The sequence below is a fragment of the Pseudophryne corroboree genome, chromosome 6 (genome assembly GCF_028390025.1).
Source record: "Pseudophryne corroboree isolate aPseCor3 chromosome 6, aPseCor3.hap2, whole genome shotgun sequence".
NCBI classification, from domain to species: Eukaryota; Metazoa; Chordata; class Amphibia; order Anura; family Myobatrachidae; genus Pseudophryne; species Pseudophryne corroboree.
The window spans coordinates 343,810,532-343,834,487 of NC_086449.1; the positions used below are offsets into that span (position 1 = coordinate 343,810,532).

Sequence of the window (23,956 nt, forward strand, 5' to 3'; positions counted from 1 at the left end):
ATAGGACATACTGTAGCGTTGGTGCCATAATTATATTTCTGGGTAAATAAGACTGAACAATAACCCTATAGTTAAGCAATAACTATATACAAGTATTGCAGAAGTCCGCACTTGGGACGGGCTCCCAGCATCCACTACGGACTACGAGAAATAGAATTACCGGTGAGTAAATTCTTATTTTCTCTGACGTCCTAGTGGATGCTGGGTACTCCGTAAGGACCATGGGGATTATACCAAAGCTCCCAAACGGGCGGGAGAGTGCGGATGACTCTGCAGCACCGAATGAGCAAACTCAAGGTCCTCCTCAGCCAGGGTATCAAACTTGTAGAATTTTGCAAACGTGTTTGATCCTGACCAGGTAGCAGCTCGGCAAAGTTGTAAAGCCGAGACCCCTCGGGCAGCCGCCCAGGAAGAGCCCACCTTCCTCGTGGAATGGGCTTTTACTGATTTAGGATGCGGCAGTCCAGCCGCAGAATGTGCAAGTTGAATCGTGCTACAGAACCAGCGAGCAATAGTCTGCTTGGAAGCAGGAGCACCCAGCTTGTTGGGTGCATGCAGGATAAACAGCGAGTCAGTTTTTCTGACTCTAGCCGTCCTGGAAACATAGATTTTCAGGGCCCGGACTACGTCCAGCAACTTGGAATCCACCAAGTCCCGAGTAGCCGCAGGCACCACAATAGGTTGGTTCAAATGAAACGCTGATACCACCTTAGGGAGAAATTGGGGACGAGTCCTCAATTCTGCCCTGTCCATATGGAAGATCAGATAAGGGCTTTCACATAACAAAGCCGCCAATTCTGACACACGCCTAGCCGAAGCCAAGGCCAAAAGCATGACCACTTTCCACGTGAGATACTTCAACTCCACGGTATGAAAGGGCTCAAACCAATGTGATTTTAGGAAATCCAACCCTACGTTGAGATCCCAAGGTGCCACTGGAGGCACAAAAGGGGGCTGAATATGCAGCACTCCCTTAACAAACGTCTGAACTTCAGGCAGTGAAGCCAGTTATTTTTGAAAGAAAATAGACAGGCCGAAATCTGGACTTTTATGGATCCCAATTTTAGGCCCATAGTCACTCCTGACTGTAGGAAGTGCAGAAATCGACCCAGCTGAAATTCCTCTGTTGGGGCCTTTATAGCCTCACACCAAGCAACATATTTTCGCCATATGCGGTGATAATGTTTTGCTGTCACATCCTTCCTAGCTTTTATCAGCGTAGGAATGACTTCAACCGGTATGCCCTTTTCCATCAGGATCCGGCGTTCAACCGCCATGCCGTCAAACGCAGCCGCGGTAAGTCTTGGAACAGACAGGGCCCCTGCTGTAGCAGGTCCTGTCGGAGCGGCAGAGGCCAAGGGTCCTCTGAGATCATTTCTTGTAGTTCCGGGTACCAAGTTCTTCTTGGCCAATCCGGAACGATGAGTATAGTTCTTACTCCTCTCTTTCTTATTATCCTCAGTACCTTTGGTATGAGAGGAAGAGGAGGGAACACATAAACCGACTGGTACACCCACGGTGTCACTAGAGCGTCCACAGCTATCGCCTGAGGGTCCCTTGACCTGGCGCAATATCTTTTTAGCTTTTTGTTGAGGCGGGACGCCATCATGTCCACCTGTGGCCTTTCCCAACGATTTACAATCAGCTGGAAGACTTCTGGATGAAGTCCCCACTCTCCCGGGTGGAGGTCGTGCCTGCTGAGGAAGTCTGCTTCCCAGTTGTCCACTCCCGGAATGAACACTGCTGACAGTGCTATCACGTGATTCTCCGCCCATCGGAGAATCCTTGTGGCTTCTGCCATTGTCATCCTGCTTCTTGTGCCGCCCTGTTGGTTTACATGGGCGACCGCCGTGTTGTTGTCTGACTGAATCAGCACCGGCTGGTTTTGAAGCAGGGGTTTTGCTTGACTTAGGGCATTGTAAATGGCCCTTAGTTCCAGAATATTTATGTGTAGGGAAGTCTCCCGACTCGACCAATTTCCTTGGAAGTTTCTTCCCTGAGTGACTGCCCCCCAACCTCGGAGGCTTGCATCCGTGGTCACCAGAACCCAGTCCTGAATGCCGAATCTGCGGCCCTCGAGAAGATGAGCACTCTGCAGCCACCACAGCAGAGACACCCTGGCCCTCGGGGACAGGGTGATCAGCCGATGCATCTGAAGATGCGATCCGGACCACTTGTCTAACAGATCCCACTGAAAGATCCTTGCATGGAACCTGCCAAAGGGAATTGCTTCATAAGAAGCTACCATCTTTCCCAGGACTCGCGTGCAGTGATGCACCGACACCTGTTTTGGTTTCAGGAGGTCTCTGACCAGAGATGACAACTCCTTGGCCTTCTCCTCCGGGAGAAACACCTTCTTCTGTTCTGTGTCCAGAATCATACCCAAGAACAGCAGACGCGTCGTAGGAACCAGCTGCGACTTTGGGATATTCAGAATCCAGCCGTGCTGTTGTAGCACTTCCTGAGATAGTGCTACTCCGACCAACAACTGCTCCATGGACCTCGCCTTTATAAGGAGATCGTCCAAGTACGGGATAATTATAACTCCCTGAGTATCATCATTTCGGCCATTACCTTGGTAAATACCCTCGGTGCCGTGGACAGACCAAACGGCAACGTCTGGAATTGGTAATAGCAGTCCTGTACCACAAATCGGAGGTACTCCTGGTGAGGTGGGTAAATGGGGACATGTAGGTAAGCATCCTTGATGTCCAGTGATACCATAAAATCCTCCTCTTCCAGGCTTGCAATAACCGCCCTGAGCGATTCCATTTTGAACTTGAACTTCCTTATATAACTGTTCAAGGATTTCAAATTTAGAATGGGTCTCACCGAACCGTCTGGTTTCGGTACCACAAACATTGTGGAATAGTAACCCCGTCCCTGTTGAAGGAGGGGAACTTTGATTATCACCTGCTGAAGGTACAGCTTGTGAATTGCCGCCAGTACTACCTCCCTTTCCTTGGGAGTAGCTGGCAAGGCTGATTTGAGGTAACGGCGAGGGGGAGACGTCTCGAACTCCAGCTTGTATCCCTGAAATACCACTTGTAGAACCCAGAGATCCACTTGTGAGCGAACCCACTGGTCGCTGAAGTTCCGGAGGCGGGCCCCCACCGCACCTGGCCAACCTGTGGAGCCCCAGCGTCATGCGGTGGACTTAGTGGAAGCAGGGGAGGATTTTTGTTCCTGGGAACTGGCTGTCTGGTGCAGCTTTTTCCCTCTACCCCTGCCTCTGGGCAGAAAGGACGCACCTCTGACCCGCTTGCCTTTCTGGGGCCAAAAGGACTGTACTTGATAATACGGTGCTTTCTTCGGCTGTGAGGGAACCTGAGGTAAAAAAGTCGACTTCCCAGCTGTTGCTGTGGACACGAGGTCCGAGAGACCGTCCCCAAACAGTTCCTCACCCTTATAAGGCAAAACTTCCATGTGCCTTTTAGAATCAGCATCACCTGTCCACTGCCGAGTCCATGATACTCTTCTGGCAGAAATGGACATTGCATTAATTCTAGATGCCAGCCGGCAAATGTCCCTCTGTGCATCCCTCATATATAAGACTACGTCTTTAATATGCTCTATGGTTATCAATATAGTATCCCTGTCAAGGGAATCAATGTTATCTGACAGGGAATCAGACCATGCTGATGCAGCACTACACATCCATGCTGAAGCAATAGCAGGTCTCAGTATAGTACCTGAGTGTGTATACACAGACTTCAGGATAGCCTCCTGCTTTCTATCTGCAGGCTCTTTTAAGGCGGCAGTATCCTGAGACGGCAGTGCCACTTTTTTTGATAAGCTTGTGAGCGCCTTGTCCACCCTAGGGGATGTCTCCCAGCGTAACCTATCCGTTGGCGGGAAAGGGTACGCCATTAGTAACCGCTTAGAAATCACTAGTTTCTTATCTGGGGAACCCCACGCTTCTTCACACAATTAATTTAACTCATCAGATGGGGGAAAAGTCACTGGCTGCTTTTTCTCCCCAAACATAATACCCTTTTTTGTGGTAACCGGGTTAATGTCAGAAATGTGCAACACATTTTTCATTGCCGTAATCATGCATCGGATGGCCCTTGTGGATTGTACATTTGTCTCATCCTCGTCGACACTGGAGTCAGACTCCGTGTCGACATCTGTGTCTGCCATCTGTGGTAGCGGGCGTTTTTGAGCCCCTGATGGCCTCTGAGACGCTTGGGCAGGCGCGGGCTGAGATGCCGGCTGTCCCAAAGCTGTTACGTCATCGAACCTTTTATGCAAGGAGTTGACACTGTCAGTTAATACCTTCCACATATCCATCCACTCTGGTGTCGGCCCCGCAGGGGGCGACATCACACTTATCGGCTCCTGCTCCGCCTCCACGTAAGCGTCCTCATCAAACATGTCAACACAGCCGTACCGACACACCGCACACACACACACAGGGAATGCTCTGACTGAGGACAGGACCCCACAAAGTCCTTTGGGGAGACAGAGAGAGAGAGTATGCCAGCACACACCAGAGCGCTATATAACAGAGGGATTTACACTAATACAAAGTGAATTTTCCCCCCAATAGCTGCTTATTATCACAATTGCGCCTAAATTTATGTGCCCCCCCTCTCTTTTTTACCCTTTCCGTAGTGTATACTGCAGGGGAGAGCCTGGGAAGCGTCCTTCCAGCTGAGCTGTGAAGAGAAAATGGCGCTGGCTGTGCTGAGGAAGATAGCCCCGCCCCATCAGCGGCGGGCTTCTCCCGCTTTTTTAATAATATTTATGGCGGGGGATTAGGCACATATAGAGTTTAGAACTGTATTATGTGCATTTTGCCAAGTAAGGTATACAAATTGCAGCCCAAGGCGCCCCCCCCCCCCCCCCCCCCCCCCCAGCGCCCTGCACCCACCAGTGACCGGAGCGTGTGGTGTGCTGTGGGAGCAATGGCGCACAGCTGCAGTGCTGTGCGCTACCTTATTGAAGACCAGAGTCTTCAGCCGCCGATTTTCTCTGGAATCTTGCGTCTTCTGGGTCTGCGGCGCGGCTCCGGGAACGGACGATCGAGGTCGGGCCCTGTGTTCGATCCCTCTGGAGCTAATGGTGTCCAGTAGTCTTAGAAGCACAAGCTAGCTGCAAGCAGGTAGGTTTGCTTCTCTCCCCTAAGTCCCACATAGCAGTGAGTCTGTTGCCAGCAGATCTCACTGAAAATAAAAAACCTAACAAATACTTTATTTTCTAGTAAGCTCAGGAGAGCCCACTAGATGCATCCAGCTCTGGCCGGGCACAGATTCTAACTGAGGTCTGGAGGAGGGGCATAGAGGCAGGAGCCAGTGCACACCAGATATAGTACCTAATCTTTCTTTAAAGAGTGCCCAGTCTCCTGCGGAGCCCGTCTATTCCCCATGGTCCTTACGGAGTACCCAGCATCCACTAGGACGTCAGAGAAATATATATATATATATATATATATATATATATATACTGCTTCGGATCGGCACTCACCCTTCCTTAGGTATTAATGCCTCGGTGCCTTCTGGTAACAATAATGTATCCAACGGTTCCTAGCAAGCAGCGGCACTCAAGGACTGACTCAAGCGTAATTCAAAGGTGAACAGTGTTTTAATCCATATCACAAAACAAATAAATCCATCCAACGTTTCGGGGCGCAAGCACCCCTTCTTCAAGGAAAGCAAGTGAGAAGTGAGGGAGTGAGAAAAATGATTACCTTTATATGAGGTGAAATCCCGTCTGCGGGAGGTGCGGCAATCAATCAGGGGAAGACGCTACCACGCTTCCCTGTGTGCACTGAGGTGACGTCATCAATCTGTGCCGATCACATGGTCCGGCGTCGCAGCGTGGAACCTCCGTATTCCCCTGGCAACCACTTACGCCAACGCTGACCTCACTGGCAGCTGTTCTTGTAACCAAGGCAACCCAGAGTACTACGGGTAATCCAGTCACGGCGGTTCCAGTGTCGGCACTGTAAACATATAAAATAGTGAAGTGACTTAGTGATTTGAGATCAATGTGCAAAACAGCATAATTTAATAGTAACTTATGTCATCAAATAGTAAAATGCTCCGGGTATATACTAAAATGCTCCGGGTATATATTGACATCGCAAAGCATGCAGCCCTAAATGCAGAACTGCTCAATGCATAAACACCATGCATATCTTGTACACTATGCTTATATATTGTGCAGTAACCAGGTGACATACAGATGGTATCTGTAATTGGCAGACAACCCACTGTTGTGTTACCCTGCTCTGTGAATCAATACATGTAAAACATGGTATTAATAAATATAGCAAATACGGATAGTATAGTGAATAAGGATAATATGCATTACTATAAGTGGCACATAAAACAGTTTCTCAGAACACACTCCATTGCATTTTATCGTTAAGTCCTTTTGGCTTGATGGTAGATAAATGGAATATCCATCTGGCCTCCATTCGTAACAAGTCCCCAGCTCTGTCACCACCCCTTAAACTCTTTGTGCAGTGATCAATAATCTGAAATCTCAGATTACACCATGGGTGATCTGAGATTTCAGATTATTGATCACTGCACAAAGAGTTTAAGGGGTGGTGACAGAGCTGGGGACTTGTTACGAATGGAGGCCAGATGGATATTCCATTTATCTACCATCAAGCCAAAAGGACTTAACGATAAAATGCAATGGAGTGTGTTCTGAGAAACTGTTTTATGTGCCACTTATAGTAATGCATATTATCCTTATTCACTATACTATCCGTATTTGCTATATTTATTAATACCATGTTTTACATGTATTGATTCACAGAGCAGGGTAACACAACAGTGGGTTGTCTGCCAATTACAGATACCATCTGTATGTCACCTGGTTACTGCACAATATATAAGCATAGTGTACAAGATATGCATGGTGTTTATGCATTGAGCAGTTCTGCATTTAGGGCTGCATGCTTTGCGATGTCAATATATACCCGGAGCATTTTAGTATATACCCGGAGCATTTTACTATTTGATGACATAAGTTACTATTAAATTATGCTGTTTTGCACATTGATCTCAAATCACTAAGTCACTTCACTATTTTATATGTTTACAGTGCCGACACTGGAACCGCCGTGACTGGATTACCCGTAGTACTCTGGGTTGCCTTGGTTACAAGAACAGCTGCCAGTGAGGTCAGCGTTGGCGTAAGTGGTTGCCAGGGGAATACGGAGGTTCCACGCTGCGACGCCGGACCATGTGATCGGCACAGATTGATGACGTCACCTCAGTGCACACAGGGAAGCGTGGTAGCGTCTTCCCCTGATTGATTGCCGCACCTCCCGCAGACGGGATTTCACCTCATATAAAGGTAATCATTTTTCTCACTCCCTCACTTCTCACTTGCTTTCCTTGAAGAAGGGGTGCTTGCGCCCCGAAACGTTGGATGGATTTATTTGTTTTGTGATATGGATTAAAACACTGTTCACCTTTGAATTACGCTTGAGTCAGTCCTTGAGTGCCGCTGCTTGCTAGGAACCGTTGGATATATATATATATATATATATATATATATATATATAGAGAGAGAGAGAGAGAGAGAGAGAGAGAGAGAGGAGAGAGAGAGAGAGAGAGAGGGGTTATGGTAGACTTACCATTGTTAAGTCTCTTTCTGCGAGGTACACTGGATTCCACAGGGATTAACATCGAGGTGTAGAGTTGGATCATGATACAAGGCACCAACAGGCTAAAGCTTTGACTATTCCTAGGATGCACTGCACCGCCTCCTCTATAGCCCCGCCTCCAGGCACTGGAGCTCAGTTTAGTTAACCAGTCCAATGCAGTAGCAGGTAAGAGACAGTAGATGTTAGTCACAAAGAACCACATTCTCACGACAGGAGAAGGCACTAACGGTAAATTCCATACAAACCCAAAGAAGCTAAGTGAGTCAGGGTGGGTGCCCTGAGGAATCCAGTGTACTTTGCAGAAAGAGATTCAACAATGTTAAGTATACCATAAATCTCCTTTTCTGCAGCGGGGTACACTGGGATTCCACCAGTGGTGCAAGTAGAAAAAATGTCTTACGGGTACTGTGTGTGCGTGCTGAAGGCGCGCGCGCCAAAAAATGGGTGTGGCCAAATGCCACATGGGGCGTGGCCAATTAAAATGGGGGCGTGATACACGTATGGGGGGAGAGGCAGATACACATATGACCCCAATAGTGCCAGATACACGCTGCCCCACAGTGCCAGATATACATTGCCCCCCAGTGCCAGATACACATTGCCTCACTGTGCCAGATACACAAATGCCCCCACAGTGCCAGATACACATTGCCAGATACACATTGCCCCACAGTGCCAGATACACATTGCCCCACAGTGCCAGATACACAAATGCCCCCAGAGTGCCAGATATACATTGCCTCACAGTGCCAGATACACATTGCCCCACAGTGCCAGATACACAAATGCCCCCAGAGTGCCAGATATACATTGCCCCCCAGTGCCAGATACAGAAATGCACCCACAGTGCCAGATATGCCCCCAGTGCCAGATACAGAAATGCTGGGGGCAGATACACATGTCCCCCCAGTGCCAGATATGCCCTCAGTGTCAGATATGCCCCCAGTGCCAGATACACATGTCCCCGCAGTGCCAGATATGGCCACAGTGCCAGATACACATGTCCCCGCAGTGCCAGATATGCCCCCAGTGCCAGATACACATGTCCCCGCAGTGCCAGATATGCCCCCAGTGCCAGATACACATGTCCCCGCAGTGCCAGATTTGCCCCCAGTGCCAGATACACATGTCCCCCCATTGCCAGATATGCCCCCAGTGCCAGATACACATGTCCCCCCATTGCCAGATATGCCCCCAGTGCCAGGTATACATGCCCCCCCAGTGCCAGATACACATGTCCCCACATTGCCAGATATGCCCCCATTGGCAGATATCCCCCAGTGCCAGGTGTACATGAAGCCCCCCCCACCACCACCGCTCCCCTGCTGCTCACCGTTGCTGCTTTCCTGTTTGTTTGTGTGAGGGGAGGAGAGCGCAGCCTGCGCCTCTCGTTCCCCTCAGTGTCCGGCGGGTGCGGGCGGCTCAGTTCAATTCAGCGCCGATCCGTGAGCCAATCAAAGCTCGCGGTCCGGCAGCCTTGGCTGCCAATCCGCGAGCTCTGATTGGCTCACGGGCGGCGCTGAATTAAACGAAGAAACTGAGGGGCAGGAGAGGCACAGGCTGCGCTCTCCTCCCCTTACATCAGCGGCGGTGCGGCGGGAGCAGCAGAGGGAGGGAGGGACGGGGAGCGGCGGCCCGTCGGTGTGGGTACGGCGTACCCACGGCTAAATTCTTAAGGGTACGCCGTACCCACCTGTACCCGCACATTTGCACCACTGGTGCTGAACCACATCACTATACTATATCCCCCTCCCTATATGCTACACTAAATCACTACAGTACACTACACATTAACATTAGGATCATCCCTCCAGATAACTTCCCAGCTCCTCTGTCCTATGCAGCTCTAAAAAAGGTAGAATGAGGGCGCAGGCAGGGTTGAGTGGAAGGAGGGGAGCAAATTAGAATTGCCGGTGACAGGGTGGAGGGGAAGGAACAGAAGGAATCAGGTTAGGGCAGTGGTTTCCAAACTTTTTTGAATCACGGCGCCCTAGAATATCAGATTTTTTTTCACGGCACCCCTAGGCCAAAAATTCCTTATTGAGAAATTTAGAAAGAAATATTACATTAAGTAGATCGTGTTTATATGTCATCCTTAGGGTCAGTTGTGTGGTGAGGGACAAGATTTGCTTCTGTTTGGCCACATATTTTATGACTGGCAGCCACCAGCACTGGTTTTGCCTATTATATTGACCATGAATAATTTGACTTGGTCCTTGACCACCAACCCAGGGTACCCCTACAAGTGTCCGGAGGCACCCCAGGGAGCCACGGCACACAGTTTGGGAACCTCTGTGGGGGGGGCTTCATGTACACCTGGCACTGGGGACATATCTGGCACTGGGGGATATCTGCCAATGGGGGCATATCTGGCAATGTGGGGACATGTGTATCTGGCACTGGGGGGGCATGTATACCTGGCACTGGGGGCATATCTGGCAATGGGGGGACATGTGTATCTGGCACTGGGGGCATATCTGGCAATGGGGGGACATGTGTATCTGGCACTGGGGGCAAATCTGGCACTGCGGGGACATGTGTATCTGGCACTGGGGGCATATCTGGCACTGCGGGGACATGTGTATCTGGCACTGGGGGCATATCTGGCACTGCGGGGACATGTGTATCTGGCACTGGGGGCATATCTGGCACTGCGGGGACATGTGTATCTGGCACTGTGGCCATATCTGGCACTGCGGGGACATGTGTATCTGGCACTGGGGGCATATCTGACACTGATCACACATCTTCTCTCCCATTCTGTGGCTCCGTGTCCGCACGCCAGTATGTGGAGCTCTCCCCTGCTGTCTCTTTCCGATTACAGTGCGGTGTAGGCTAGTGAGGGATTCGGGCGCCAGTGACACTGAGCGGGAATACCTTGCTCTTGATTCAGTGGTCACTGGTGTGCGGCCCGCCTCCTGGGGGCTGGGTTGTGACCGGCCACCTCAGTCCTTCACTCAGCTTGCTCCCGTCCCTGCTGTGTGAGCCTGTCAGCTAGCTCCGGAACGCTACCGTCTCATCCCGTGCCCGGAGGTGACTTCCGCCAGCCACACACAGCAGGCTGGATGATACGCATACTACGCGGAGCAGAGCGTGAGGGGAGGGAGATCTCATTCTCCATGGTCTCCTCCCCTTCCTCTGCAGTTTACTGAATGAATCTGACTTACAGCCAGGACAGCGCTGCACTGATTGCAGCGCAGTGAGCGGCAGGCCCGGCGGCGTGGGTACGGCGTACCCACGGCTAAATTCTTAAGGGTACGCCGTACCCACGCGTACCCGCCCACTTGCACCACTGGATTCCACAGGGAATAACATCGGGAATGTCCTAAAGCAGTTCCTCATGGGAGGGGACGCATTGTAGCGGGCACAAGTACCCGGCGTCCAAAGGAAGTATCCTGGGAGGCGGAAGTATCAAAGGCATAGAACCTGATGAACGTGTTCACTGAGGACCAAGTAGCCGCCTTGCACAATTGTTCAGCGGACGTGCTGATAGAGGCAGTCCTTTCCAGATAAATACGGAGAGCCTGTACTACGTCCAAAGATCTATCTTTGGAGGACAAACCAGAAAAGATGAAGGCCGGAACAACAATCTCCTGGTTAAGGTGAAAAGAGGATACCACCTTAGGCAAATAACCAAGGCGAGTTCGAAGAACTGCCAGGTCACGGTGAAAAATCAAAAAGGGCGGACAACAGGACAAAGCGCCCAAGTACACACCTTCCTAGCAGAGGCAACAGCCAACAGAAACCCTACCTAAAATGTAAGGCATTTAAGGTCCACTGACTCAAGAGGTTCAAATGGAGACTCTTGCAGGGCATTTTAGACGACAGACAGATCCCATGGAGCCACAGGAGGGACGTAGGAAGGCTCAATCCTTAGAACACCCTGAGTGAAAGTGTGAACGTCAGGAAGAGATACAATTTTTCAATGAAACCACACCGACAAGGCAGATATATGAACCTTGAGGGAGGCCAGAAGAAGGCCCAAGTCTAGGCCTTGTTGTAAAAAAGCCAAAAAAGTCTGGTAGTTTTTAAAGTATATGCATCATACTTCTTAGCAGCACACCATGTGAAGTAAGAATTCCAGACCCTGTAATAAATCCAAGCCGAAGCTGGTTTACGGGCTTTCAGCATAGTTTGAATGACCGCCTCAGAGAATACTTTTGCTCTCAAGAGTGATGCTTCAAGAGCCATGCCGTCAAAGCCAGTCTGGCCAGGTCCGGGTAGACACAAGGGCCCCGAACGAGGAGGTCTGGGCATTGAGGATATAGAAGACGACGCTCTATCGAGAGACCCTGCAGGTCTGAGAACCAATGCCGTCTGGGCCACGCTGGAATGATTAGAAGTAGTATTCCTCCTCCTTGCTTGAACATCCGTTTTACCCTGGGCAGGAGTGACACTGGAGGGAACACGTATGGCAGCCGAAAGTTCCATGGAATTGCCAGTGCATCAACGAACGCTGCTTGAGGATCCCTTGTCCGTACTTCGAAGACCGGAACCTTGTGATTGTGTCGAGATGCCATCACGTCTACATCTGGTAGGCCCCACTTGTCCACTAGGAGTTGAAAGACTTCTGGATGAAGACTCCACTCTCTGGCGTGCACGTCCTGATGACTGAGGGAGTCCGCTTCCCAGTTGAGGACTCCCGGAATAAACACTGCCGATATTGCTGGTAGATGGCGTTCCGCCCATAGGGGGATTTTTTTTTTTTAACACTTCCTTCATTGCCATGCGGCGTCGAGTGCCGCCTTGATGATTTATGTACTCTTCTGTACCAGAGGAAGGGCCAGTGTCAACGCATTGAACACTGCCCGCAATTCCAGAATGTTTGAGATTCCTCCCTGGTCCACCGACCCTGGAGAGAGTGTTGCTCCAACACCGCGCCCCAAACTCGCAGACTGGTGTCCGATGTCTGGAGGACCCAGTTGGAGATCCAGAAGCGACGGACCCTGCTCAGCTGTTGGTCCTGTAGCCACCAGCTCAGTGACAGACGAACTTCCAGAGTCAAGGAGATCATTTGAGACCTGATCCGGTGAGGCAGGCCATCCCACTTGGAAAGGATTAACTTCTGCAGACGGCGGGAATTAAATTGAACTTACTCTACCATGTCAAATGTCGACACCATGAGGTCTAGTACTTGCATCGCCGGGTGTACTGATACTCTCTGGCGAGAGAGGAAGTATCTGATCCTGTCCTGAAGTTTCAGGACCTTCTCTGGAGACAAGAACAATCATTGGTTGTGTGTGTCCAACAATGACCCCAGGTGCACCATGCTCTGAGCAGGGACAAGGGAGGACTTCTTCCAGTTGATGAGCCATCCGTGGGCTTGTAGGAATTGGACAGTCATTTCCAGATGACTGAGGAGAACCTCTGGGGAGTTCGCCAGGATCAGCAAGTTGTCCAGATACGGCATGATCCTGACACCACAGAAGAGTGATGACCGCCATGACCATGATGAAGGTCTGAGGAGCCATGGTCAGTCCGAAAGGCAAGGCCTGGTATTGATAATGTAGGTTACCAATAGCAAACCACAGATATTGCTGATGAGACATGGCAATAGGAATGTGCAGGTTAGCATCCTGTATGTCCAGGGATACCATATAGTCCTTGGGTTCCATGGCCAGTACAATAGAATGCAGAGTTTCCATACAGAATTTGGATATCCTCACAAATTTGTTCAAAGATTTGAGGTTGAGTATAGGCTGGGAGGACCCATTTGGTTTCGGGACTAGAAACAGGGTTGAATAGTAGCCTCTGCCACTTTGAGACAGAGGTACCAGCACTATCACTCCAGTATCTAGGAGAGATTTTACAACCAAATGTAAAGTCTGTGCTTTCAGCGGATCCGAAGGGATAACCGTCGAGCAGAATTGGTGAGGGGGACGTCTCTTGAAGGAGATTGCATACCCGTGAGCGACAACTTCCCACACACAGGCGTCTGAAGTGGTTTTTAACCAGGCCTGGGCGTACTGCAGAAGTTGGCCTCCCACCCTGGGGTCCCCCAGGGGGAGGCCTGCCCCATCATGTCACAGGCTTCTCCTGTTTGGAAGCAGGCTAACGGGCGGCCCAAGATGACTTGGGCTTGGTAGTTTTGGAAGTACGAGCCTGTCTCGGGTACGCTTGACCCTTTGCTTTACCTGGAGGTCGAAAGGAACGAAAAGTGGTACTCAGCCTTCGGAGCAGTAGGATTAGTAGTTGGGAGAAATGCAGTCTTAGCTGTTGCCAAGTCAGTCACGATTTTGCTCAGATCCTCCCCAAATAGTATGTCTCCCTTAAAAGGGAGAACCTCCAAGGTCTTTTTGGAGTCCAGGTCCACTTTCCAGGACCTTAACCACAAAATCCGGCGAGCCAGGATAGACGTAGTATACGCCTTGGCCGCCATTACGCCTGCATCAGAGGCCGCCTTCTGAATATATTAAGAGTCTGTGGTAATATACAGATATTGTATGGCAGTGTCAGAAAAATGTAGAGGTAGCTCATCCTCAATTGCCTGAACCCATGCTTAAATAGCCTTTGCAGCCCAAGAGGCTGCCATAGTGGGTCTATGTATGGCACCTGTAAGTGTGTAAATATACTTCAGGCATCCCTCCACACGCTTATCCGTCAGTTCCTTCAGTGAGGTGACAGTGGTGACAGGCAGAGTAGAAGATACCACTAGACGGGTGACATGAGAGTCCACCGGCGGTGGAGTTTCCCACTCGTTACTCAACTCCACAGGGATAGGATAACGAGCTAGCATCTTTTTGGACAGGGAAAATGTATTTCCTGGAGATGACCAGGATTCCTGACGTAATGTCAATTAAAAGGTCAGAATGCGGTAAAACTACTTTAGCAACCTTCTGACGTTTAAACTTATCAGGTTTCTTAGACGTAGCGGGGGTCTCAATATCATCATCAATCTGGAGAATCAGCTTGATAGCCTCCACTAAGTCAGGAACATCAACTTGAGTTGTAGATTCCTCATCAGAAGCAACTGTATCAGTGTCTGACGGATTAGTATAATCCCAATCCTCATCGGAAGAATCATCCGAAATATTAGTGGATTGTGAGGAAGAAATGGCCCGCTTAGATTACACCTTGGCCCCAGCAGGGCAAGGGGTAGGTTTTTGTCTAACCAAAGACTGATTTAATTGTTGTAACTGGGTAGACAGAGCATCCGCCTAAAGCAGGTTACTTACAGGGACAATATGTGGCTGCAATGCCACAGGAGGTCCCACAGGAAGTCCCACAGGGGGTGTAAGCGTCGTTGGCATATTTGAAAAGGCCGCCCAAGGTGGGTCATGATTTGCCACAGGTGCTGCAGACTTATTGGAAGTTGCAGGCCATCCATTACCTGAACCCTCAGCTGAAATGTTTTGCTCAGTAAAATCCGTGGCGCCAGCACTGCATGATGCAGGAGCGTCTGCGGATTTTCTGTGTAGCAGACATTATTGGGAATGCAGCCTTAGGGCGCAACAGTACCATATAGCCAGGCAAACACAATACCTGCAAAAAAAAAACCTGTGTGATGTGATAGCAAATGCAAAGCACAAAACAGAGGATTTAAGCGGTGTGAGGTGACTGATACACACAGTGAAAAATACAAAACAGTATATCCTGTGGAACACTATATTTTAAATGAGACCCTGCCGCACTTAGACCCCCAGGCCACAGAACATAGTGATAGCAATACATGTGATACACAGAATAGAATCCACACAGCAGCTTTAGGCACACACAGTCACAGGTACAATGCAGAAATTATTACATATAAACAATAAGACTTATTGTGCATCTTGAAACAACCACACCACTTTTTTTTCAGAGAGTCCTGTATTTCAGCTGAAGTTATTTGTGGATTTTTCTTTGCATCCCGAACAATTTTCCTGGCAGTTGTGGCTGAAATTTTTGTTGGTCTACCTGACCGTGATTTGGTTTCTACAGAATCCCTCATTTTCCACTTCTTAATTAGAGTTTGAACACTGCTGATTGGCATTCTCAATTGCTTGGATATCTTTTTATATCCCTTTCCTGTTTTATACAGTTCAATTACCTTTTCCCGCAGATCAGTTGACAATTCTTTTGCTTTCCTCATGACTCAGAATCCAGACACGTCAGTGCAGCACTGGATGAAAGATGCAAGGGTCTTTCGTGAGTCCAGAAACTCACTGACCTTTTATACACACACACACACACACACACTGATTACAAGCAAACAAATCACAGGTGAGGATGGTTACCTTTAGTAGCCATTCAAACCCGTTTGTGTCAACTTGTGTGCATGTTATCAGGCCAAAATCTCCAGGGTATGTAAACTTTTGTTCAGGGTCATTTGGGTAGTTTCTGTTGTCATTATGATTTAAAAAGAGTAAACACAGTTGTTTGACAATAAATGGCTTCACCCAACCACTAACCGTGAGTGAAAGAAAAGTTTGTGAGTTATCATTCATATTCTCTGACAAATGGCCAGAAAATCACAAATTCTGCTAGGGTATGTAAACTTATGAGCACAACTGTGTGTATATATATATATATATATATATATATATATATATATATATATATATTTTTTTTTTTTTTTTTTTTTGGGAAGTGAAGAAAAGGGCGCCTACTAGTGTCTAATAAGATTATGTAAAAAAGAACTGGTGTGATTGAGAACAGGACGCTACTTATCTGGCATAAACAGACTTTTGCTTCAGTCATAGGACCAGTATGGGTACATGAAACAAAAAGAACAAGATAACATAGCGCGTACTGTTTTTACGCAATTTTCAATCTACAGATCAAGTGAACCAATTATGTGTTATAAAAAACTTTCTGGGTAAAAGCAAATCCCACAATTTAAAATCCACAGCCAGGGATTTTTTTAAAAGTTTTTCACAATATTTAATAAAACACATAAAACATAAAAAGTAGAAGTAATGCGAGCGTACAAGATAAAAATGAATGACAAGCTTATCTGTCTATATCAGGAATGGGATACATCAGGTTTTCCATAAACATCCAAGATAGATAGTAAAAATTCAAACGTACAAAAAATAAATATTAAAACAGCTTATCTGCCCATAGGGGAAGTTCAGGTGCATCAGTTCCAACGCGTTTCGTCCTTAATTAGACTTCATCATGGGGATAAGGTCAGTGAGCAGAGATGCTCCATTTATACCTAAGGAGATGGTGTGAACCCAGCACATGGCCAGGTAATTGGTGACATCACTTCCTGTTGGGTGATATCAGTTTTTGCTGGTGAGAAACATTCTATTTCTAATTAGAGGCATAGTGGCTATACGTGATGTATATATAGGGCACAACCAAGTGATCAGGCAGAAAAAGAAATGTTAAACAAAGCTTAAAAGCTTCGTATAGCGCCGTGTAGCGCGGTGGAACGCAGCGCTAGTTCCTGGCGTGGTCCGCCGCGCGTCACTTCCGGTTTTGCGGAAGATACGTCCGCCGGCCGGTGGAACGCACTGTGGAACGCATCGTCATCTTAATGACGATGCGTCCTGTATAACGGTGCTTGCCAGTGATTACGGCTGCTCTTTAAAGGGGAGCAATGACGGAGGGAAGAATTGGGCAAAATAATGAATATATGAGGGCAAATAGAATTATATATAGAAAAATATGTAAAAATATATATAAGGGCACATAAAGATATATAAAGCATATCAAGAGTAGTCCTAGTTGAAATAAGGAGATATAAATACATTAAAAAGATATATAGATATATATATAGATATATATAGATATATATATATATATATATATATATATAAAAATATATATATATATACACAAATGATGCACATAGTGGTGTAGTTCTTTTTCCATGTATAGGAATATGTCCCATCTTAATAGGTTTTCATGGATTCCAACATAAAGTCCATCAGAAAGTCCATAGTAGTTCACACGTAGTTGTCATAAAATTTAAACACATCCAAACTGAGGCTGGACGGAGCTGGTTTTACGCCAATGGGCTGGAACATTAAAACGATATATTAATTTATTGTGTGGTGACTGGAGTAATTAAGAACACGTGAAATAAACCATGCAGAAATGTAAGATGTGCAGTATAATTGCAGGTATTCAGGTGACATGATGAGTAAAGACCATAATATAAATAATGACTATAGTGCAATAATATAGTGCAATTGTGAACTAAAAGTGTAGTTAATAAAGAATTCTTAAAATATTTTTTTTTTTTTAAATAATTTTAATGATCTTTGAAAAATAGTATAAGTGATGAGTCTCTTATAAAAAAGGGGCGATTTCAAATGCTTCGTTGAAGCCCAGAGGTGCCATAGTCTGAAGTTCGAAAATCCAGAACATCTCTCTTTTTGATAGTTTGTTCAATACATCTCCCCCTCTTTCTCCTGATTTGATTTGCTCGATAGCCTTGAATGTCAAATCTTCGGGATTGGACTTGTGTTTTTCCTTGAAGTGTTTGGAAACTGCGTGGTTCTCAACCTTGTTTTTTATATTTCGGACATGTTCTTGTAATCGAATTTTAAGTAGTCGTTTAGTTTTACCCACATATTTTAGGCCACATGTGCACTCTAAGAGATATATGACCATGGTTGAGTTACAGTTCATGAAGTCCTTAATTAGATATTCTTTCGAGTTGTTATGGTTGGAGAAGTTTCTTCTGACTGGATGTACAAACTTACACATGTTGCAGTTTCCGCATTTGTAATTTCCTTTGCACTTTGGCATCCCAATTTTGTTTGTAGGCTCTTCCTTTTTCAAAAGACTTGGGGCTAGGATGTCTTTGAGGCTTTTGGTCTTTCTAAAAACAATTTTTGGTCGTTCTGGAATGATATCTTTGAGGACGGGGTCAAGTAACAGGAGGTTCCAGTGTTTGTTAAACGATTTCTTAATGGACTGTTCCTGGCAGTTGTAGGTGGTGATAAAGGGGATGAATTTCTCATCTGATTTCTCTTTAATGGGTGCGGTCGCCATGTTGGCATCACAAACTTTTTCAAGTGCTTTCTTAATGGTAATCTCTGGGTATTGTCTTTCTTTAAATCTTCCTGCATATAGTTCAAGTTGTTCGGCGCACTCATCTGGATTGCTGCAGTTACGTCTGATCCGATGAAACTGGGAGTACGGGATGTTGTTTTTCCAACCCTTTGCATGACAGCTTTTGTAATGTAGGTAGCTGTTAGTATCCACTTTTTTTATATAGTTGCAGGTGTTGATTTTTTGATTGGTGCTTGATAAAGTCAGGTCCAGAAAGTCTATTTTCACTTTGTCCATATGATATGTGAATTTCAAGTTGTAATCATTATTAGATATTAGGTTAAAGAAAACCATGAAGTCTTCCTCTTGACCTTCCCAGATTATGAGAATATCATCAATATAGCGTTTGTATAGTATCAGCTGATCGATACATGGATTATTGGAATGAATATGGTCCTCCTCCCAGCTTCCCATGAGAAGGTTCGCGAAGCTGGGCGCAAAAATCGTCCCCATAGCTGTCCCACATGTCTGAAGAAAAAAGGTGTCCTGGAATTTAAAGTAATTGTGATGGAGAATAAACTTAATGAACTCACAAATGGCATCTTTATGGGGTGTGGAGAGATCCAAATCCCTGTCTAGAAAGCTCCGACATGCTTCAATCCCTTTTTCATGTACAATACAGGTGTAAAGACTCTGGACATCTATGGTTATCCACATGTAAGAATTCTTCCACTGTACCATTGGTAGTATGTCCAATACGTTCTTCGTGTCTTTGAGATATGACGGAAGTTGCACCACGTATTTCTGAAGAAAGACATCTATGTACTCGGACATATGTGCTGTCAATGAGTCAATTCCAGCAATTATAGGTCTACCTGGTGGATTGACAAGTGTCTTGTGTATCTTTGGTAGGAAGTAAAAGATGGGTATGACCGGATTTGATGTCATCAGATATTGGAATTCCTCTTTTTCCAAAGTTTGGTTATGGAGATGCTGTACTAGTAAAACTCTCAATTCTTCAACGAATGTATTTGTGGGGTCGTTTGGAAGTTTTCTGTATGAGATATCGTCACTGAGAAGGCGGGTGGCTTCTGTCACATATGCATCCCTGTCCATTATTACGAGGCCACCTCCTTTGTCCGCCTGCTTAATAACAATGTTTCTGTTTTCTTGTAACTTTTTCAGAGCTTCTTTTTCGGCATTATTCAAGTTTGAGAATTTACTTTTTTCTAAGTCATCTTCACATAGATCTTTTCTCACTTGTTCGTAGAATACATTAATGTAGTTGCCTTTGGACTCCAAGGGATAAAATTTAGATTTTCTTTTTAAACCAGATTTGGTTGGTTGAGACAGTGTGGTTTCTTTGTCTTTTCTTGCGAAATGTCTCTTAAGTGTCAATGCCCTAATAAACTTGTTGAGATCAATAAAAGTCTCAAATTTATTAATCTGATTTGACGGTGCAAATTTTAGTCCTTTGCCAAGTAAAGAGATTTCCGCCGTGTTTAAGGTCTGGTTTGACAGATTGAATATTCCTTTCTCCTGAGGGTCTATTTTAGATACCTTTTTTGGGGGTTTTGTCCTGCCGCTGCCCCTTGTGCCTCTTCTTCTGGGTAGCTTCTTTTTATGGGGGCTTGAGCCTTGAATCTCTCTCTGAAGAACGTTTTCTTTGTAGTTGATGGATTGTCTGTGTCCGGGTCCGGTGACAAAAAATCCGAGTCACTGTTAGAGTCCAGGCGTTGCAGGGCAGAGAATCTGTTCTTCAGAAGTATAGGTTTCATGTACGGGGAAACGTGATTATTTGCGGTTCTCCATCTTTCCGGATTACCTCTCTTTTGATATGGAGTTTTCTTCCATCTTTTTGTTCTTCGATCTTGAAAGACAGGGATACGGTTGTAATTCTTTTCTTGGAATCTGCTCCAGTTATTCACTTGGTTGTGCGCATAGTCTTCTTTATCTCTCAGGTATTTCTTTTGTTTACCTTTGATCACCTCTTCTTCTATACGTTCAATTTTCTTGGTTAAGGTAGCATCATTGGCTTTGAATTCCTCCTTATCTTGATGTCGCACTAATATTTGTTCTTTTTTCTTAATGTCCTCCTCGATTGTGGTAAGAATATTCTTTTTCTCTGAGATGATTAACCTCATTAGGTCTAATGAACAGTTATGGAGTGTTTCATCCCATTTCTTTATAAAGTCCTGCTTATCCTGACCAAAGGTGGGTCTTTTGATGAGACGTAGCCCTCTAGGAATTCTGTTTACTGAGATATATTGTTCCAAACCTTTGATCTCCCACCATGCTTTGATCTCTTTAGTTAGGAGTCTGTTTCCCAGAAAAGTGAGTCCAGGTCCTCATCATTATCAGTCACTTGAGATGTGCTTGGATTTTCTTCGTTAAAAATCTGTTGACAGAGGTTGTTTCTTCTCTCCAGACCTCTATTTTTAAACATTATGGTGTACGATGTGTCTAGCTGCCTCCGAGAGAAACCAAAAAAAGTAGTCGAACAAATAGACGCGGGGGCGCTCAGATGTCACAATGTAGTACCAGTGATACATATAAAATTAAGTGTATACGATAAGTGACACTTCCTCTAAAGTGAGAGTGGCTGCAACCTTAAACAATAAATATGTGCTTGGAAAACACATAAATGGAGATTTTTTTTGGGAAGTGAAGAAAAGGGCGCCTACTAGTGTCTAATAAGATTATGTAAAAAAGAACTGGTGTGATTGAGAACAGGACGCTACTTATCTGGCATAAACAGACTTTTGCTTCAGTCATAGGACCAGTATGGGTACATGAAACAAGAAGAACAAGATAACATAGCGCGTACTGTTTTTACGCAATTTTCAATCTACAGATCAAGTGAACCAATTATGTGTTATTAAAAACTTTCTGGGTAAAAGCAAATCCCACAATTTAAAATCCACAGCCAGGGATTTTTTTAAAAGTTTTTCACAATATTTAATAAAACACATAAAACATAAAAAGTAGAAGTAATGCGAGCGTAGAAGATAAAAATGAATGACAAGCTTATCTGTCTATATCAGGAATGGGATACATCAGGTTTTCCATAAACATCCAAGATAGATAGTAAAAATTCAAACGTACAAAAAATAAATATTAAAACAGCTTATCTGCCCATAGGGGAAGTTCAGGTGCATCAGTTCCAACGCGTTTCGTCCTTAGACTTCATCATGGGGATAAGGTCAGTGAGCAGAGATGCTCCATTTATACCTAAGGAGATGGTGTGAACCCAGCACATGGCCAGGTAATTGGTGACATCACTTCCTGTTGGGTGATATCAGTTTTTGCTGGTGAGAAACATTCTATTTCTAATTAGAGGCATAGTGGCTATACGTGATGTATATGATGTATATATAGGGCACAACCAAGTGATCAGGCAGAAAAAGAAATGTTAAACAAAGCTTAAAAGCTTCGTATAGCGCCGTGTATATCCTCACAACATCTATGGTTAACTCTTATTAACTGTGGCCACAAGCTTTTTCATGCACCCCTATGTAAACTCAATTGTCCTAAACCTGTGTCAGCTGTTCCTTAGTAATTTATCAGCCAGTGTCAGATGACTAGTGTACCATTAAAAGCCATAAGGTATGTGGCAGGTGCACATTAAACCAAGTAGGCATATTTGCAGTTATATTATGTGTGATACAGTTGCCAGGTTTTAATTTTTAAGACTCTGTGATAGTGTAGGACCTGCATGAAGGTGGGGTACCTTGGCGATCGGTTTGCAGGCTTCCGTGCATTGGCCAATTCACTAACTAAACCCCCATCATTTATTTAATGATGTGGTGAGGATAAGTGAGCTTGCTATTGTGAGTGCTGAATTTTCTGTTTGCATATATTTAAATAGGTGGCCATGGGCTACATGCACCCCACCCTGTGAGTGCAGACATTGAACCCCGCTTTTGGGGTGGCGAGTGCTGTGGTTTTATATTTGTATATATATATATATATATATATATATATACACATACACACTACATACGTACTAGAGATGAGCGGGTTCGGATGTAATGCCAGAATTAATGCCAGTTCGGTTTTATCCGGATTTTTTCTATTGGCTATCCAAAACACGTGTCATCCATGAGCCAATAAGATGCCATTTTGAGAACCGAGTAAATCCAAGTAAAACCGAACCCGCTCATCTCTAAAACGTACACACACACATACAGGAAACCATACATCACAGTAGTACAGTACATGCATGGAGGTATTCGTACACCAGCAAAAAATTCAGACAGTAAAAGGAACATATATGTATCAAGGAGACAATTGTGGTTATTATGGGTGTGCATGGGATATACATGTTTCTGTGCCCTTCATCAGATATACAAAATAGAAGAGATTTTAATTCCTTTGCACACTGGAATTTAAATCTAGAAGTAAATAAAGTATAAGGTTATTATTTATATGAAAAGATCATGTTTAAAGGTTAATGCATACATGTATTCTAATACTGTATTAATATTGTTTTGATTGGCAGGTATATTTACTACAGTTTTGCTAGCACTGTGCAAAGAGATAAAACTGACCAAAGATAACGCACTGGATAGGGTTTATTTTTTGAAAAAAATAAAAATAAAAAACACAGTATTCATTGGATTTTTTTTTCTCACAATGCATAGCATGCGCTGTTATTAAGATTTGTGCCTTGCAGCTGAATTTTTCTTTTAAACCAGGTTATAATGTTTACTTTGTATGTTTAAGTTTCGGGTATTTAAACTGGTTATCTTTTGTATACATATAACCAGACAAAGGGCTTGTGTGTATCTGTAGCATAATTATTTGGCAGCCATTTGTCTCCCATGTATGTATTCTGCTACTCCCTCTTTTCAAAGTCTTAGGCTGGGTAAACACTGGAGCGACGGAAATTTGTTCCGAGATAGGAACGAATCACCCTTCAGCCCGAAATGCCCATACACACTGGGGCGATTTTAATGAAGGACGGAACGACCATGTTTCATCCTTCATTAACACATCACAGGATGCTAGCGACGGACGCTTGGTTTCACTGCGTGACGTAAGCGATATGTCACATCAAAACTGCATTTTGGTGTGACATTGCTCTAGTGTGTACCCAGCTTTAGCCTTTAATTGATATGTCTTATTAAATAATACAGAATGCACAGAAATCTAACTTTCCAATGGGAAAAAAGCTACTTCAGGCTTGGAAAGAAAATGCACAGCAGAGCAAAGATTACATAGTCTATTTTTGTTTAAAGAAGAACTAATTCAAAAACCATTGGTTAAGTCAAACGGTTAAATCTCTTCAGAAACGAAAACAAAATGGGACAACCAAACAAACATTTATTTTATTAATCACCACTATGCAACTTGTCTTGTTAATATGTCCACTGGGTGTCACCACATTCTAAATAA

At 45.3% G+C, this 23,956-nt stretch overlaps 1 protein-coding gene across 3 annotated transcripts in view; it reads right to left on the reverse strand.

Moving 5' to 3' along the window:
- VPS13C (vacuolar protein sorting 13 homolog C) overlaps positions 1 to 23,956 on the reverse strand; it is a 950,377-nt gene that overhangs the window by 760,197 nt on the left and 166,224 nt on the right. The window lies entirely within an intron of this gene.